Source organism: Chelonoidis abingdonii, chromosome 17 (genome assembly GCF_003597395.2).
Source record: "Chelonoidis abingdonii isolate Lonesome George chromosome 17, CheloAbing_2.0, whole genome shotgun sequence".
Taxonomy (NCBI): Eukaryota; Metazoa; Chordata; order Testudines; family Testudinidae; genus Chelonoidis; species Chelonoidis abingdonii.
The window spans coordinates 10,665,346-10,684,932 of NC_133785.1; the positions used below are offsets into that span (position 1 = coordinate 10,665,346).

Consider the following 19,587-nt stretch of genomic DNA (forward strand, 5'->3'; position numbering starts at 1 on the left):
CACATATACGTGTGTGTGTGTGTGAATGGAGCATTCTGCAGGCACAGAGGCAGTCCCCATATACATTCTGTCATATGGGAGGAGCACTTTGCAATCCCAAGTAACTTCCACTGTGCTGCAAGCTGTAGCTAATCAGCTGAGCCTTCTTGCCTTGGATTCCTCCACAGGGGACAGGTGCGAGGATTTCTCCTCCATGTCTGCATCTGGCTGCTTCTGCTTCATCATTCCTTGTGTGAGAAGGGGAGGAGGACGAGATAATGTGTGGTTCAGTGCTCGGGAGCAAAACACAGTTGGCTTTCAGAATTAAGCTCGCCGCTCAATGGCGAAGGGGGGCAGAGGGGTGCACACCGGCACAACTGTGAGCTGTACAACCCAGTAACAACATGCAGTAAACAAAAACAGAAGGGACTCCATCTGCAAAGACTGCTGTTGTGTTCCTCTGGCATAGTGTTGTTGCAGTCGCTGTGCTGTGATTGCAAGCCCAGTCATGCTGGGTGTTGCAGTCGCAGCTCCTCACTGCTTAAGAAGTCTGTCTGTCTGTCTTTCTGATGTGACCAACCCCTCATCACTGTAGTATCCACCAGTTATCCTATCTGCTGGTTTGTCTCATCCGCTTCTCTATTTACCTGCCCCTCATATTGCTGTAGTGCCCGGAAAACCTCCAGCTCCCCTTAAACATGTTTATAGACTTCAAGGCCAGAAGGGACCATCATGATCATCTAGTCTGACCTCTTGCACATCACAGGCCATATGGTGATCAGTTAGACCCTGAATATGTGGTTGAGACCCTTCAGCCAGACACCCGGGGAAGAATTCTCCGTAATAACTCAGAACCCTCCCCATCTAGTGTCCCATCTCTGGCAGCTGGAGATACTTGCTAAAAGCAATCTCTGAAGGGCCACATGTCATTGTAGGCAGTCTCATTGTACCATCCTCTCCATAAACTTATCAAGCTCAGTATTGAAACAAGTTTAGGTTTTTTGCCTCCACTATTCCCCTTGAAAGGCTATTCCAGGACTTTACTCCTCTGATGGTTAGAAACCTGGTCTAATTTCTAGCTCAAACTGATCAGTGGCCTTTTTACATCCTTTTCGTGTGTGCCAACATTGGCCCTTAAATAACTCCTCTCCCTCCCTGGTGTTTATCCCTCTGATGTATTTATAGAGAGCAATTGTATCTCCCCTCGGCCTTCGTTTTGTTAAGGAACTTGATTTGTTACGTTTAACTCTCCTCTTGTAAGGTAGATTCTGCATTCCTCTGATCTTCCTAGTAGGCCTTCTCCGCACCTGTTCCATTTGAATTCATTGTTCTTAAACATGGTCTCAGCAGTGCCTTGTATAATGGTAATAACACTTCCCTATCTCTACTGGGAATACCTTGCCTGATGCATCGTAGGATTGCATTAGCCTTTTTCGCAGCCGCGTCACACTGATGGTTTATAGTCACGCTTTGATTGACCAATATACTCCGCTCTTTTCCCTCCTCTGTTGCTTCCAACTGATACGTCCCCAGCTTATAGCAAAAATTCTTATTGTTAGGCCCTAAGTGCATGATCTTATGCTATTCAGTTTCATTCCATTTCTATTACTCCAGTTTTCAAGGTCATCCAAATCTTCTTGTACGGTTTTCCAGTCCTCCTCCGTATTGGCAATACCTCCCAACTTTGTCATCTGCAAATTTTATTAACACATGCTCATTTTTTGTGCCATGGTCATTAATGAAAATGTTAACTAAGATTGGTTCTAAGATCGATCCCAGAGGAACTCCACTAGTAACCTCCCTCCAGCCTAATAGTTCACCTTTCACTATGACCTGTTTGTAGTCTCCCCTTCAACCAGGTCCTTATTCACCTTTCGATTCTCGTATTAATCCCAGTCTTCTCCAGTTTAACTAATAATTATGCCCCATAAGGTAGGGCAGAGCTGTTATCCCCATTTTACAGATGGGCAAATTGAGGCACAGAGAGACTAAGAGACATGCTCAGGATCTCTGGTGGAGGAGGGAATTGAACCTGGGTCTCCTAAGTCTCTCACTAGCACCCTTACCACTGTGCTTCCATCTTCTCCTTCATCTTTTATGTCTTTGGAGCAGGTACTGTCTTTTACCATGTGTTTGGGTGCTGCCCAGAACGATGCTTCCTCCCCCTCACCCCCAGTCTCAGCCAGGGTGGGTCTGTGTGTGGCACATTGCAGAGTGGAGGATTCCCCTGAACTCCAAAGGGTCTGTGTTGCTCCCCAGCATGATGGGTTCCCCCTCAGTTTCCATCGAGGTCTGTGAAGTGTCCAACATGATGAAAAGCCCCCAATCTCAGTTTTCAGGGCTCTGTGTGGTGTCTAGCATGATGCAGGGCCCCTCAATCTTTGTCAGGATCAGCATGACACCCAGCACCTGAGGGGTGAGGGGCCCTGACCTTGGCTGGGGCCTGTGCACACCCAGTGGGGGCTCCAACTCAGCTAGTTTCCAGATACTACTACAATACAAATGTTAATATTGGTGCATCTGTTTGTAATTTGTACTACGTAACTGGCTCAGTTTCCTAACACAACATTACAAAGGGACCCGAGTGTCTCATGATATTTGTCTGTATTGGGTAAAGGCAATATTAAATGCAAACGCTAGCTTTAATGCTGTGCTAGGGTTGGTAGTGTAAAAAATCAAGCTCTTCTGGATTTTTGAAGCGACTCTTCTGGCCATCGAATCTGACTGCCTGCGTAACAGAGGCCTGAGAATCCCCCCCAGCCATTCCTGCCTCTAGCCCAGCTTGGTGGTTGGGCAAGAGTGGATCCTTTCAGCGAGACGTGCAGTCTTGAATTATAGACTCCAGGTGATGGAGAATCCACACCGTCCCTTGATCAGCTGTTCTAATGATTAATCCCCCTCAGTGATAAAAAAAATCTGTGCCTTATTTATAGTCTGACTATAACAAAAATGTCCAGAGTTGATTCAATAAATCTGAAATGAGATAAAACCTTCAGGCTGTAAACTGATCTCTAATTTTTAGAAGTCAAGAGGAAACTTTTCCTTGGGCAGTTTATCCTGTAAGTGTGGGGTTCCTCTTGTGATGCAGGGCTGCCCAGAAGATTTAGGGGGCCTGGGACAAAGCAGGGGAGCTGCAGCGCTCGTACTAACCCAGTGGCGGTCCAGGTCTTTGGCGGCATTTCGGCGGCAGGTGCCCTTCAGTTGCTCCGCATCTTCGGCAGCACTGAAGGCCCCCTCCCCACTGAAGACCCGGACCGCCGCCGGGCCAGGGCTTGCGGGGCCCAGGGCCTGGGGCAAATTGCCCCACTTGCCCCCCCACCCCCTCCTCCGGCGGCCCTGATGTGGTGCCGGCCGCTGTTAGGGACAAGAGGCTGGACAACATGGACCTTCAGTCTGATCCAGTGATTCCTATGTTCTGAAGGGCAAAAGCTCATTGTCACTATTTTGTAAATCATTCAGAGACAATTTGATGAGGTTGTGACGATGTGGTTCTGGCGGGACCCAACTGAGAGTGCCAATTCAGGACCAATTGCTCAAACAGGGCAATCACAGCCCTAGGCTGGGGTTTTTCCACCTCTAAGGCAAGGCAAACCAAACCAGCCAGACAAAAATGACTTCGGTTTCATCCCACTGGCTAACCACAAGTCACACAAGCAATTTCCTTAGACACTCCAGTCTCCCAGTATCACCACCAGTGCCACCCATCCTGGGGATGAATGGTTATGAAACCCAACACCCCAGTAAAAGAAAAAGGTTCTCTCGATCCCAAAGGACCAAGCCCCAGTCCCAGGTCAATATGCACATCAGATCTTACCCACAAATCACGCTGTTGCCAATCCTTTAGAATCTAAAATCTAAAGGTTTATTCATAAAAGGAAAAAGATAGAGATGAGAGCTGGAATTGGTTAAATGGAATCAATTACATACAGTAATGGCAAAGTTCTTAGTTCAGGCTTGTAGCAGTGATGGAGTAAACTGCAGGTTTACATCAAGTCTCTGGAGAATATCCCCGGCTGGGATGGGTCATCAGTCCTTTGTGCAGAGCTTCAGCTTGTAGTAAAGTCCCTCCAGAGGTGAGAAGCAGGATTGAAGACGAAATGGAGATGAGGCCTCTGCCTTATATAGGCTTTTCCAGGTGTAAGAACACTTCTTTGTTCCTACTGTGGAAAGTTACAGCAAAATGGAGCCTGCAGTCAGATGGGCCAGTTTCTGCACACCCTGCTGAGTCACAAGGCGTATCTGCCTCCTCTCAATGGGTCAATTGTGTAGCTGATGGTCCTTAATGGGCCATCAAGCAGGCTAAGCAGAGCTAACACCAACTTGTCTGGGGTGTTTCCCAGTAACAGCACAAGTTTGAAATACAGCCCATATTCATAACTTCAAATACAAAATGATATAGACATACAGACAGCATAATCATAACCTGTAACCTGGTCTTAGACACCTTATATGACCCCCTTTACATGGGATTTGGTGCCATTACAGGACCTTGGTTGCAACCCATGTTCTGTATGGTCCCAGTTTATATCAATAACGTCACACAGGTCTAATCAGTTCTGTCCAGTTTCATACACTCCGCTATCGCTGTAGTATGTGAGTGCCTTCCAGCACAGCATTGTGATTGCATCTACACACCTGTCAGGTGTTTGTTCTCTCTTTCTTTCTCCCAGGGGGAGAAGCATGGTGCACAGGAGTGACTTGTTTTAGTAGGTGAAGGGTCTTGGATTTTTTAAATATACATGTTCGTTAGAGAAGGCAAAGTCAAAGAACTGGGCCTGGCTGTTGGAATGGAAGGTGGGGAGGTTTGTGATGGCCCTTAGTCCTGGAGAAGTTCATTCCATAGCATCAGACCTGTCCCTGAGCTCTGTCTCCTGCACAGGCAAGCTTTAACCTTCTTGTAGAGAGCTCTGTTGTGCCAGAGGAGCAGATTTGTTAACTGTGGTCTTCACTGCGGCTCTTTTAAATACCTTGGGCCCGGACCATGGAGTGCCTTGCAGATAAAGACTGAGACTTTGCTCTTGGTTAGAAATTCTGCAGGAGGCCAGTGTAGGGTGTGACGGACAGGGCGTGTGTGCGTGTGTGTGTGTGTGTGTGTGAGCCTGAATGGCTGGTGAGATGTGCTGCGGCAGCTTTCTGTACTTGGAGTTTCCCAAGCACTGAAGGTTTAGTGCCCACGTATGTTGCGTTGATGGAGTCCAATTGAGAAGTGACAAAGGGGAGAATAACTGAGTCCAGGGTGGGATGGAGTCTCCTAACTAACTGGAGAAGGTAGAAAGCGTTACTTGTGGAGGATCTCAGCCTATTTTGAGAGGGTAAGTACATCTGTTTCACCTGTAGCTTGAGCTCTGCCAGCCTCTGTGAAAGATGTGGGCTTCAATTTACTCCCTCCACTTACAAAACCAGGATCAAGGCATCAATCCAGCCAGGCAGCTCTGAGCGCACAGTACTCAGCAAAGAGATTATTATGGCTGGCAGGCAAGTCAGATCTCTGATTGCAAAAAAGATTCCACATGGTGGTAGCACCAGACGCTCTGTTAAGGCAATTCATTTTCTCCTTCCAAGAGTGCTGGATTTGGTTGTTGCCAACTGCATGAAAAGTATGTTGCTGCTTTGGAAAATAACTGTTTTAAATAGCACCCTTCTTGATCAACAGATCTGCTTCCAGCATGCCTCAGAGTCAGATCCACAAACCTTAGCATCGCAAGTCTTTGAAAGCTGGATTCCATTCTGGCTCTGGCATCAGCAATTGTTTGCTCATCCAAATTCCCTCCCTCTGTGGGCTTGGCCTGGTTGTTGCCAAGGGCATGGTGTGCAGCCAGAGGGAAGGAGGTCACTGAGGGCAGAGTCTGGGCTGCTCAATTTCTCTCTTCCTGGACATGACGTCCGAGTGACTCGGATCCTGGGGTGAGTTTGCAGTTCGTAAAAACCCAAACCATCTTGTAAATTGAGCACATTTAATTTGGAGAAAGCGAAACCAATGTGAACCTTGAAGAGAGCTCCATGCAGGGTGCAGAGAAGAGCCACAAAGGTGATTTGGGGGCTAGAAAAAATGCCTTGCAGTGAGAGACTCAAGGAGCTCAGTCTATTTAGCATCTCGAAAAGAAGATCCAGGGGTGACTTGATTGTGGTGTTTAAGTACCTTCACAGAGAAAATACTGTGTGCTAAAGGGCTCTCTCCATAACCTAGCAGAGAAAGGCAGAGTAGGAACCAATAAATCAGTGTTTGCCCAGCACTTAGCACCATGGGTTCCTGGTTCATGACTGGCAGGATGGTAATACAAACAACAATAATAACGACTTTTCTTTTGTAACAGTGCATGTGACTTACCATTGGAACAAACTCCCAAGGGAAGGGACGGATTCTCCATCTCTTGAGATCTGCAGATCTAGACTGGATTCTTTTCTGGAAGATGCTTTAGAGAAACACAAGGTATTGGACTCCATACAGGGTAACTTGTGCTATATAGGAGGTCAGGCTAGATTAGATTGTCTAATGGACCCTTTTGGCCTTAAAAATCTATGAATTTATTTAACTGCCAAGAGAGCCTCTCTCCTCTGTTTATGACCCAGCTGCGGGAAATGTGGTGACCAGGGATCCTGGGGGATCTGGTTGGGGGAGAGCTTCCGGGGAGACAGGAGAAATCCAGAGTGTGATCTCCTTCAGGAAATGCTGCCCTAGCCTTCCTATTTGCTTAACACTTTTCCATCAGAACCGGAATGGCAGTCCAACTGGCTGCAGCGGACATTTGGGACAGGCCTCTTCCATAAAGCTGTCTGCTGCTCTACTCACATGATTTTGAGTGCTGCACCTTTCCACACTGTTCTGTCTTGCCCCGTCTTGTTTAATCCAGTGCCTCTGCTCTCCACGGCTGGGAGACATTGCTCTAAGCCTTCATGCCAGTAGGCACATCCTGTTCCACGTGTGGTGGCAGAGACCGTTTTTGATCTTGCCGCTGGCACCGTCTTGATTCATGTCCTTGCGGGAACAGCAGCTGATGAGCAGCCCTGAAATGCAGCCCTTGCAGTGAGGCTGCTGAAGCGGATGCTTGCTCTGCAGTTCAGGTCCTTACACAGAAACGTGGCCTTCAGTGCTGGGGTGTGTGCAAATGAAGGATCTTAATGATCTTTGTTTTTATGATCAGCTTCCTTGGGGGCTTGCCCTCACCGAAAGGTTGAGTTTAACATAAATTAAGCGCACATGTGCGCAAATTCTTAGCTCAGATGTGGTGGTGCTTTTAACTTGAGATGGCTGGTGCAAGGTGGGTGATGGGCTAAAACACAAGTGACTATAAGTTATCAGCAGTGCAGCCTGGTGGCTAGAGCACTGGACTGGGACTCAGGAGACCCAGGTTGTCTTCCCAGCTCTGCCACGCCCTGCTAGGTGACTGAGCAAATCACTTCCTCTCTCTGTGCCTCAAGTTTGGTAAAGATACTGACCTCTGTAAAGTGCTTTGAGAGGTAAGGATTATTTCCTGTGACCATTCTGTAGTGTAGATACAGGCTCATGCCACCCGAGCATAAATAGTCCTCCAATGTCTTTCCCCTTCTGTGTGTTCAGACAAGCTTTCCCACAATTCACTGGGAAAGGGGGGGCATGGATCAGTGTTTGTCTCACTCCTGATCAGTACCCAGCCTGGGCTGGGGAAGCTAATGATCTAACAAGCAGACCAAATTCGGAAATGAATCCTGGTCACACGGCACCTGAGGCACATTGCACATATACTAAGAAGAAGACTAGGAAAGAACTCAGAGTGGCTCAGGTGATTGCTGTGCTAAAAGCCATGGGATGTGCCCTTAGCACCTCACGGGGGGGTAGTGCAGATGCAGCCACTCAAGTGTTATTTCACAATGTGGCTGCTGTTGCTTGAGCTAGAATGACTCGAATTAGCTCTGCTGCAAAGATCAACAGTTGGAGGAAGCTTCCTGGATCCGAGGGACAGAAATATTTTTTAGTCAAATGGGCTTATCTTAGGACTGGAAGGATCCTCCTGAGTCATTGAGACTGGTCTGAGCTATCGCAGCCAACCCTCTGATGGAATCCCAGTCAGCAAGTAGGGTGTTTGCCCCTCATTCCTCGTACTGGGAGGCTGCTCCAGAACTTCCCTCTTCTGCTGGGCACAGACCTTCTTATCTCCAGCCTCAATTGATTCCTGGACAGTTTGTCCCCATTTGTTCTTGTGCCAACGTTCTCCTTTAGCTTCAGTGCCAACGTTCTCCTTTAGCTTCTTCCCTCTCCCTGGGTTTATCCACCCCGGTGTATTTTCAGAGAGCAGATCCCCTCTCAGCCTTTGCCCGTCCAGGCTAAACAGGCCCAGTTCTTTCCGTTTCCTCTCGTAAGATCAGTTTTCCTCTCCCCTGCTCAGCCTGGGAGCCCTTCTCTGCAACGGGCCACTTTGAGTCATCTTTCTAGAACGTGGGTGACCTGAGCTATACACAGCATTCCAGTCCTTGACAGCCGAGCCTGGTTCTCCTTGTGGTTCAGACTTAGGGTGACCAGGTGCGAGATGTGAAATATCGGGATGTGGGGGTGGGTGGGGGAGCATGCTGGTGGAGCAACAAATCCTCCCCCTCCCCCCCAAAAAAACCCAAGAGCCGCCTGAGCATAGGAAAAATTAGTAGGGGCTGAGCACCCACCGGTAGCTCCCCGCCCCGCTCCCCAACACCAGCTTGCCTTTGCTCTGCCTCCACCTCCCCTGAGCTGCCGAGTCCTGCTTCTCCCTGCTCCCTCCAGTGCTTGTGCCGCCATACAGCTGATTCGCGCAAGTCTGGGAGGGAGGGATGAGGAGGAGAAATGTGTTGTGCTTGGGGAAGAGATGGGGCCAGGGCAGGGATTTGGGGAGGGATCCTGTAGGGGCGGGAGAGGCAGAATTGGGGCGGGGCCGGGGTGGAGTGGGGTAGGGGGGCACAAGCCCCCTCTTCCCGTGCGCTGGAGGGCAAAATATCAGGACAAACAAGTAAATGTTGGGACAGTCCCGATAAAATCGAGACGTCTAGTCACCCTATTCAGACTGGATAGAAGATGGGCATGGGGGAAGCTAAGCTGGAGTCTGATCAGAGTGCGGGCCTGATGGATCTGAGGATCGTCATGCACTCCAGTAGTACTGTCACCATTTTGCAGAAGGAGAAAGTGAGGCACAGAGAGGAGGAAAGGTCTTGGACAAGGTCACACAGTGAATCGGTGGCAGAGCTATGAATACAGTTCAGGTGTCCTATTGACCCCACCCATTCTCTAACCATAGCCCCTCTCTTCCCTCCCTATAGATAGAACCCAGGAATCCTAACTCCCAACTTCACCTGTCCTCTAACCACAAGATTCCCCTCTCAGAAACAGGAGGAGAACCCGGTCCCTTGCTCTAACTACTAGATAAATGCTGCCCACAATTCCACAATGTAGCCACTCTCGCGTTGTCTTCAAAGGTCCAAGCTCTGGAGCCCATTCGGCTCAGCGTTCAAGCCCTTGGCAGCTGCTCAGGTCCAAAGGGGCAGTCCTCCAAGGGAGGAAGGATGTCCCAGTGGTTAGGGCACTAGCTTCTGACTTGAGAGATCCAGGTTCAGGTTCCTGCTCCATCGCAGACCTCCTCTGTGAGCCGGGAGGTCTGCTCTATGCCTCAGTTTCCCCATCTGTAAAATGGGGATAACAGTGCTGCCCTACCTCATGGGCAGCGAGGATAAGTGCATTAAAGACTATCAGGTGTTCAGATACTGGAGTAATGAGGACTGTGTAAGTTCCTTAGGTAGATAGCCATGTCTGTTATGCAAGGGGCAGGTCCCTTCCCTCTCCCCCGGAGCAGTTGGCTGAGGCTCTGTGTAGGTGTTGCTGCATTGGTTACACAAGGGGCAGTCTCCCTCATCCCACCCCCAAGCAGTTTGGCTCAGGTTATCTACCGTCCCAGACAAGCAGAGATCTGTTTCATTTTAGAACTCTCCTTTCTTTGAATAGCTGGCAATTTTTTGGTTACTAATTGGGTTGTCTGCATGGTTGAGCATGGAGAACAGCGTATGCTATTTGGCAGTGTAAAGGCCACTGTGATTGGGAGGGAGGGCTGTTTATCAAGCCAGCAAGACTTGAGACACTGTACTGGTAAGAGGTCAAGGGCTTGAAAATTATAGCAGATTTACACAGGTAATCTGGCAACACAATGAATATTCAGCAGGTCTCCTGTGAGGGCATCAATCCTGCCGGTGTGTAGAGCCTTGCAAATATCCACAGACCAGGTTTGTGGATCAGAGGCAAATTTTGTATCATAGATTAGGGTTGGAAGGGACCTCAGGAAGTCATCTAGTCCAACCCCCTGCTCAAAGCAGGGCCAATCCCCAGACAGATTTTGCCCTAGATCCCTAAGTGGCCCCCTCAAGGATTGAACTCGCAACCCTAGGTTTAGCAGGCCAACGTTCAAACCACTGAGCTATCCTTTCTCTACCAATGTGTTCAAAAAATCAGTAGTCAAGCACAACTATAGTGTGAGACTGGCTTAAAAATCAGGAGTGTTTTAAAAAACATTGGGGTCTTTGTCTTCTGGTTTCTGAGTCTTTAGGGGGCAGTTCTGAGTCATGGTTTCAAGCTTTTTATTGGAACTGTGCGGGGTGGTATCTTATCTTTTCATTAAAAAAAAAAAAATTGACATTCTAACACAATCATGTGATGCCGGGAGCCTGAGGCTTTATGGAAAGTGGCAAATATTGCGTGACTCTTGATAAAATTGCGGGGGGTTGGCGATGCTGCAATAATGTCAGCATTTAGATCTCTTCAAGGAAATTGATTGCAATAGCGGTTGCAGAATAGCTTCCTCTGTGGATGCTAATTTAAGAGTGCCTTTCTCTGGTTTAGTGTAACGGACCAGGGGCAGAGAACGATTCTTAGGCTGATGAGGGGAATGGAGAGCTGATCTTACGAGAGGAGACTGAAAGAGCCAGGCTTGTTTAGCCTGGTCAGGTGAAGGCTGCGAGTAGATCTGGTTGTTCCTTCTCTAAATACATGGGGGGAGAACTCCAGGGTGGGAGAAGAGCTGGTGAAGCTAAAGGACAATGTCAGCACAAGAACCAGTGGGGTTAAACTGATCAGGAATCAGGCTGTTAAGGAGGGTTTTAGCCATCAGAGAAAGGAGGTTCTGGAACAGCCTCCCCATAGGGGCACTTGAGAACAAACGCCCCGATTAGTTTGAAGATGGAGCTGGGTAAGTTTCTGCCAGGATTCTAGACGGAATTTGATAATCTAGGAAGTCCCTTCTTATGTACTCCACTTTGAATTTGGATTCAGCTAAACTGGCAAAGAACTTCTGTTCGGAATAAGTGTCCACATGGGGGCTGTTCTGGAATAGCTGTTGTGCTTTAAGTTCATACTCTACCTTATTTTGATTATGGGCTTTTGCTGGCATTACTCAGACTGCTCCCTTGACCATTGGCAGAAGTACGTAGGAAAGGCCTGTCTTAAGTTACAGGAACAGAACCAGTTTATATTCTCCAAGCAAAGCCCAGATCCGCTGCCCCTCAGTCTGGTTCTTCCAGTCCAACCCTTCCTGTTCAAACAGGTCTGGGCTTTCCCCCAGGAGAGTGAGATAGCTGTAATCGCTCTGCATGGTCTCTTTCCGATCCTTCAAGGTAAGGTGTTAAGCGAGTACTAGAGGAGGCCTGCACAAGAGAGTTCTGCCATAGCTGTGCCTCTTGCGGGGGATGTTGGGTTGTGCTTTTTGTGTTTGGGCAACATTCCTATGCCAGCAAAAGCCCTGGGGTAGGTGCAGGAATCACGGCAAACTAGATCTATTGCTGGGATGGCTTACTTCACTGCTCGACCTGCTCCTTTCTGTGCAGCATGGGGCGCAGGTCGCCTGCCGGGATCCCCTGGGCATGGCTCATCTCAGAATTCCCTGCCATCGCAGGGCCTTCGGGCATTGATGGCCTCTCAGTCTCTCCTGTTCCCTGCTTGGGGCTTACAGCAGTTTAACCTCCTGAGGGCTGAAATACTTTAATGTAACCTCAGTTTAGTCTTTGGGCTTAATATAGGTGTACGTGAGTGAAATGTACTGGCCTGTGCAGTAGAGATCAGAATAGATTTAATGGTCCCTTTTGACCTTAAACTCTATGAAACCTCTTGAAACACTGACCCCCCCAGTATGTTAAGTGTTATCATCAATACACTTACTATGAAGGTAAAGGAAGTGTCAGACATTTGTTTGACTTGGAATAAGGCCATCAATCTGAAAAGGATGAGGATTGCATCACATAGACCAAAGAATTCACCCACTGATTCTTGCACTGCACCCAAATCCTTCCCTTTCTTCAGGATTAACATGCTTCAAAAATAGACGGCTATGTTCCCATTACTCATCATTTAGTTAAGCTACATGCGCTTGGTTCCCCTTTCTTCCTCACAGTGATTAGCAATCGCTCCAGGCCTTGAATTCCATCCTAACACACACACGGCTGATCTCTTCAAAAGCTGCCAGAAGAATTCAGAAACCCAGTTCCTGTTTAAAATTAATAGGAATTGAGCATCAGAAATCCCAAGTAGGTATATGTAGCTGGAGGATATTTCACTCTCTCTTTGGGGGCCTGATCATGTGGATTTTTCTCCACAAAGATCCCTTGAGGCGTTGCCCCTGTGGGGCAGGGACTATCTTTGTATTCTGTGTTTGTGAAGTACCTCAGTCCTCAGTTAGGAAGCACATCTCGGTGTGCTGTGGACCCAGGGGACATGGTCTCCAGAGGAGTTGGCATTACATTTAAACATCAGGGAGCTCAGAGCTGTCTGACTGGCCTGGTGGTGTCTTCCTACCACAGTTGTCCAGTTGAGTAGGGCAGGTGTTGATGGAAAATATGGGCTCCATGTTCTGTGTCAACAGGCAAGGGGGAGCATGCTCATTGGCATTCTGTCAAGAGGCACTTTGCCTGTGGGACTTTTGCATCCAGCACCCGATCCACCTGAAAGCTTTGCATCTCCCCGGCATCTAGAACACGCTGGTGGATCACCTCAGCAGGTCCTTTTTCTCTCCCCACAAGTGGTCACTCCACTTGGAGATTGTCCAGGTGCTCTTCCAGAAGTGGGGGGCTCCCCGAGTGGATCTCTTTGCCACCAGAGAGAACAGAAAGTGTCATCAGTTCTGCTCTCTCCAAGGCCTTGGCGGCACGCCCACTCTGATGCCTTTCTCCTGTCATGGGCTGGGGGTCTGATGTAAACATTCCCACTGATTCCGCTGATCAGCAGGGTCCTATCGAAAATCAAAAGGGACAAGGCGCAAGTCATTGTGATCGCCCCGGTGTGGCCTTGCCAGTACTGGTTCGGCATGCTCATGGATCTGGCCATGGCTGTCCCATGGCCACTGTCTAGCTGCCCAGACCTACTCTCGCAGGACCACGGTTGTCTCCTGCACCTGAACCTTCCCTCTCTTCACCTCATGGCTTGGCTGCTGTGTGGCCGAACGCAGAGGAACAGGCTTGCTCTAGTCAGGTATAGTAGGTTCTCTTGGAAAGCAGAAAGCCGTCCATCAGAGCGACTTACCTGGCAAAGTGGAAGCGTTTCTCCTGCTAGGTGTCAGAGCGTAGCATCTCCCTGACCCGGTCATCTCTGCAGCCCATCCTGGATTACCTGCTCCACCTAAAGCATCAAGGTCTTGCGCTTTCTTCCAGCAAGGTGCACTTGGCAGCCATATCGGCCTTCCACTCGTGTGTCCAAGGCAAATCGGTGTTCTCTTCCTGCCGGTCCAAGACCCAGTTCCCCAATGGGACCTCAACCTGGTCCTCTCTAGGCTCAGGGGCCCATCCTTTGAGTCTATGGCTTCTTGTTCCATTTCCCATCTGTTGTGGAAAGTTGCTTTCCTTGTAGCCATTACCTTGGCGAGGCGAGTGTCCAAGATTAAGGCCCTCACTTCAGAGCCTCCATATACAGTATTCCACAAGGACCTCATCTGGCTTTCCTGCCTAAGGTGGTGTCCCCTTTTCATGTCAGCCTGGATTTCTTCCTCACCGTGTTCTGCTGGAAGCCACACTCGACCAATGAGGAGAGGTGGCTGCACACTTTAGATATCCAGCACACCCTAGGGTTCTACCTGGAGTGCACCAGGCCCTTTCACAGGTCAACCCAGCTATTTATCATGACAGCGGACAGAGATCAGGTTGCTCATGTCCATTCCGTGACCCGCCCTCCTTCCCCACAGTCTGTTTCGAGCAAGAAGGAACTGAGGGAGGGGAGCCGGCAGCGTCCCTTACACCATAGCATACGTGTGCCGTGCCACTCCAGAGGGTGCCAGAGCAGGTCCCCTATGGATAGCTCTGAGGGAAAAACTTCTGGCACCGGTGCATGTGGCAAGCACCCACACCTAACATGGAATGGACATGAGCAATCTATCTCGAAGAGCATGTTATGAAAAAAGGTAACTGTCTCTTCTGCCTTCCTCTTCCAGGCTAAAGAGCCTTTAGTACCTGGCATAAAGGTGCCTAGCATTGATATTGCTTGTTCTGTGTCCCATGTAGGCACAGCTATACCATACAAGCACTTCTATAGCAATATAACTGCATCCACACTAGCAGGGTTGTGCTCCAGCAGAGTTAAAGTGGGACAACTTGTCTATGTAAACAAGACAGGAACATAGGACTGGAAGCAACCTCCTAGGTCGTTGAGTTCCAGTTCCCTGCTATTGCAAGCAACCTCATTGTATCATCTCATTCATAAATTTATCTTAAAACTGGATGAATAGATTCTCAGGTCAGATGGGCCTACTGTGATCATCTCATCCAGTGGTTCTCAACCTATGGCCTGTGGGCCACTTGCAGCCCAATCAGCACAGAGCTGCAGCCCATGTGACCTCCTCAGGCCATGCAGGTAGTATTGAATGTGGCCCACAGTGGCTAAATAGGCTGAGAATCACTGATCTAGTCTGATCTGAAGTATATCATAAGCCACAGGGACTGCCCTGAATTGATTCCTGGTTGAACTAGAACAGATCTGTTTCAAAAATCCAGTCTTGATTTAAAAATCTCCAGTGATGGAGAATCCACCACAATCCTTGGTCTGTTGTTCTGCTGATTAATTACCCTCACTGACAGCTAGTTGGGTTGTTTGCTCCCCACTCCTCCTCCTGGGAGGCTGTTCCAGAACTTCCCTCTCCTGGTAGGTAGAAACCTTCTTCTCATTTTCAGCCTTTATTGATTCCTGGACAGTTTATCCCCAATGGTTCTCGTGCCAGCATTGTCCTTTTGCTTCAATGGCTCTTCTCCCACCCTGGGGTTAACTCTCCAATGTATTAGAGAGAGCACCCAGATCCCCCTCAGCCTTCGTCTGCTCAGGCTAAACAGCCCAGCTCCTTCAGTCTCCTCTCATAAGATGGGTGCACCGTTCCCTGATGAGCCTAGGAGCCCTTTTCTGCACCCAGGGCCAGCTCCAGCTTTTTTGCCGACCTAAGCGGCGAAGCAGGGACAGAAAAAAAAAAGAGAGAAAGCCGTGATCCGTGGGACTTTGGTGGCAGCTCTACCGCTCTGCTTCATCCTTCGGCAGCAATTTGGCGCTGAAGACCCGGACATGCCGCCCCTTTCCATTGGCCACCCCAAGCACCTGCTTCCTTCACTGGTGCCTGGAGCCAGGCCTGTCTGGACCTGAGTCAATTTGGGTTCCTCTTTGGTGACCAGAATTGCACACAATATTCCAGATGAGGTCTTTCTTGCCCAATGACATTAATATTTCCCTATCTCCACTGGAAATATGTTACCTTAGATCTCAGACCAGATGTGGGCAAACTACAGCCTGCGCGCCACATCCGGCCCGTGGGACTGTCCTGCCCGGCCTCTGAGCTCCCAGCCCCCTCCCTCCTGTGTTGTTCCCCCTCCCCTGCAGCCTCAGCTCTCCCTGCCGCCAGCACTCTGGGTGGTGGGGCTGCGAGCTCCTGCCGGGTAGCTTGGCTGCAAGAGCCGCCGGCCTGCCCTGGTGCTCTAGACTGCGCAGCGGCATGGCTGGCTCCAGCCAGGCAGTGCGGCTGCCAGTCCTGGTGTTCTGAGTGGCATGGTGAGGGGGCGAGGAATGGGGCGGAGGGAGGTTGGATAAGGGGCATGGAGTCCTGGGAGGCAGTCAGGGACAGGGAGCAGTTGGATAGGCGTGGGAGTCCAGGGGGGCCTGTCAGGGTGGGGATGTGGATAGGGGTTGGGGCAGTCAAGGGGCAGGGGGTGTTGGATGGGTGAGGGGTTCAGAGGGAGGCAGTTGGGGTGGGAAGTGGGAGGGGGCAGATAGGGGGCAGGGGCCAGGCTGTTTGGGAAAGCACAGTCTTTTCTACCACACCCTTCATGCAGTTGCACAACCCCGCTGTGGCCCTCAGGCCTAAAAGTTTGCCCACCCCTGTCTTAGACTGTAAATTCTCTTGGACACAGATAGGAGCCTGATCACATAAAGTTACTTTGGTTTAATACATATTGGTTTAAAAACCTATGCAAGTAAACACATAGAAAACTTATCATTTGATTTAAACCTGCTTGATGGGGATTTTTAGCAAAAATTGTTTCCTTACTAAATTAAGGAAACATGCCGAGTCTAAATTGATTTGAAGTGTCTGGATGCATCCTGTAAAGGGTTAACTAAAATGACTTAAACTAGTGCGTATTTGTACACAACGATTCACTCTTGCTGTGTCTCAGCAGTGCCCAGTGCAATCCCCCCCGCCCGCCCCCCCGAGTCAGGGACTGCACAGAATCTAGCAAAATGCAGGCCCTGAAGTCAGTCAGGTCTCTAGCTGCTGCCATGGTGCTAATAAAAAAACCCAAAACTTTAACTAACTCATTTTGGAGTAAAACCTCTGTCCACCTCCCCCCCCAAATAAAGATGCTTTCAGAACGAAAAACCTTCCACCCCAAGTAGTGATGCCTCTACTAGGTACAAGGATGCAGATTTCACTGATAGCAAAACACTGTAGCAGAACCCCACAGTGCTCCGTTTGAGCAGGGTTTTGTGCAAGGTTAGAGAGGGAGGTGCTGTGTTGGTTCTCAGGGGTCGTGCCAGCTGACAGTGTGCCAAGGTGCCAGTCTCGACTCCTGTGGCTGGCCGATTTTGAAAGGGAACACATGATGATTGTTTGGGCTCTTTTTTATTTTTTTGCCTAACAGATTGCTTTTCTAGTCACATGGCTACATGGCTTAAGTTAGAGCTTGGATAGACGTGATCTTTAATAGATCGCGTGCATGCAGAATTGGGTTTTAAAAAAAAAAAAATCTATGCAGATATAGTGTCCCATGGATACTTCTCAAAGACAGATCATCTACCCGGGGCTTGGTTAGAAAGGGACAGGGTGGTGTCTAGGGTTTGTGTAATACCCTTTAAATAGATCAGGACCCTGCTAGTTGGCCTCCCTGTCCTCTACTGTAGAAGCCACCAGAACATAATGCAGCAGCCGTTTATATAAGTAGCTAGGCCTAGTTAATAAATGCAGTTATTTGAAATCTGCATCTATGACAAAACTCACATATTCTTTGTTGAACAGAACCTAAAGATACAAGAGCTGTAGAATGATTCAAATCGGAGGGAGTTCCCTTTCTCTCTCCATTTAGTCATCTAGACTTTTTTCTGCTCCCTCATAGACTTTAAGGGCAGAAGAGACCATTAGATCATTTTTTGCTCTGTTTGTGCAGTGCCTAGCACAATGGGGTCCTGCCCATGACCAGGACTCCTAGGCACAACAGTAATACAAATAATAACCTATCTGTAGGGCACAAGTCAGAGAATTTCATCCAGTTATCCTGGGTTGAGCCCAGTCACGTACGTTTGACTAAATATCTTCCAGAAAAACCTCTAAGACCTCAAAAGATGAAGAATCCACCACTTCCCCTTGGAGAGTGTTCCATTGTTTAATCCCCTGCTCTGTTAAAACTTTGTGCTTTGTTTCCATTTGAATGTGTTTGGCTTTTAACTTCCACCCATTGGTCCTTGTCCTTCCTCTCTACTAGATAAAAGAGCCTTTTAATACCTGGGATTTTCTCCATAGCGTTTGGATCTGTGCATTTGCTGCCAGCTTCAGTCATTCTTGAGCATCTGCCAGTGGCATTTAAATAGAACTTCTAATGACCCCACAGCTGTTGAGTGCACACAGGTCACCAGTCCAGGTGGGAACCGTCTAACCATCTGCAGCGAGGGTAACAGCCCTGGAAGCTAGGGGATCCTGTCTCTTTAATAAAGGGCACTTGCTTTGATTAACTTACCCAGCTGTGCTCTGATCTCTCCAGTGTTCATCGGCAGTTATTATTTGTATTGTCATAGCACCTAGGAGCTCTAGTCATAGACCAGGACCCCACTGTGCTAGGTGCAGTACAACCACAGGGCAACGATGATCCCTGCCCCAAAGAGCTTCCAATCTAAGTATAAGCCAAGAGACAACAGATGGAGATGGACAGACAGACGGGAGTCTAAGATATCAGCATGGTAGGCAGTGATCTCAAGCCAAAGGTCCATCTAGCCCAGTGTCCTGTCTTCCAACACTGGCCAATGCCAGGTGTCCCAGAGGGAATGAACAGAACAGGGAATCATCAAGCGATCCTCCCAAGCAGGAGGGGCAGCATTGGAAAATACACGAAGGGGTTTATTTCCAAATGTAACAAGTGGGCAGTGGAGGCTGGCACCATGGGCTGATGGCATGCGGGCATCGATATCTTGATGGTGAATGAAAGATGATGGGTAGGTCAGGAATGTCTGTGAAGGGCCTTGAAAGGGAAGACAAGTAGCTTTTATGTTTGTAACTATAGAGAAGGGGAAGCCAGCGAGGAGGGGTGACTCACTGGACCATCCCTCTCATGAAACAGCTCTCCAATAAACTGAGCATCTTCCACAGCGGGATGGGATCTTTAATGACCTTTGCAGTGTTCAGTTCTAAGATGGCAATATTGCTTTTTGAGCTGAGGGTAAAACCACAGCTAAACCCGGCATTCCAGGTGAGGGTGTGCAGAAGATCTCCCTCTTATTGCCATGTGGCTCAATGGTCACATTGTTGTGTAATGTGCTTCTGGATCCTGTTAATTTATTGGCCTCAGCATCCAATCTCAGGGACTTCCACAGGCTAAAATTATAAGTGGGGTTTTTTGGTCTGTTTTTAAATGTTACCTCTTCCAATTTAATTGGTTTTCCCTGAGTTCTGGCACATTGAAATACAATCTTCTACAGGACAGGAAGGATAGTCCAATTAGTGCTCTAGCCTAGGACTTGGAAGGCCTGGGTTCAGTTCCATGCTCTGCCAAAGCCCTGCCTGTGTGACTCAGGGAAAGTCATTAGTCTCTCCGTGCTCTGTTTCTCCATTTGGCAGCAGGGCTGCCCAGAGGATTGAGGTGGCCTGGGGAAAAGCAGGGGAGTGGACATAAAAAAAAGGCATCACTCGCTGTGGCGCCTGTACTGACTGGGTGGCTCTCCAAGTCTTCAGTCACGATGGCGTCGGGTCCTTCACTCGCTCCGTGTCTTCGGCAGCACTGAAGGACCTGCTGCCGAAGACCCGGAGCAAGTGAAGGACCCGCTGCCGAAGTGCTGTCAAAAACCCAGACTGCTGCCGGGTGAGTAAAAAGATGCCTCTAGCCAGGGAAGGGATTCTCGGCCAGGGCTTGCGGGTCCCTGTGGGGCCTGGGGCAAATTGTCCCACTTGCGCCCCCCTTCTGGGC

At 49.0% G+C, this 19,587-nt stretch overlaps 1 protein-coding gene across 4 annotated transcripts in view; it reads left to right on the forward strand.

Annotated features, from left to right (window-relative positions):
• Window positions 1-19,587, forward strand: part of PC (pyruvate carboxylase) — a 248,923-nt gene that overhangs the window by 7,358 nt on the left and 221,978 nt on the right. Inside the window, exon 1 of one of the 4 annotated variants that reach the window (XM_075073285.1) lies at window positions 12,416-12,483. The exons of the other annotated variants lie outside the window; for them this stretch is intronic. The gene's annotated coding sequence lies outside the window, so the exon portion shown is untranslated. Of the gene's footprint in view, window positions 1-12,415; window positions 12,484-19,587 lie in introns of those variants that run through there. 4 annotated transcript variants of the gene reach the window in all.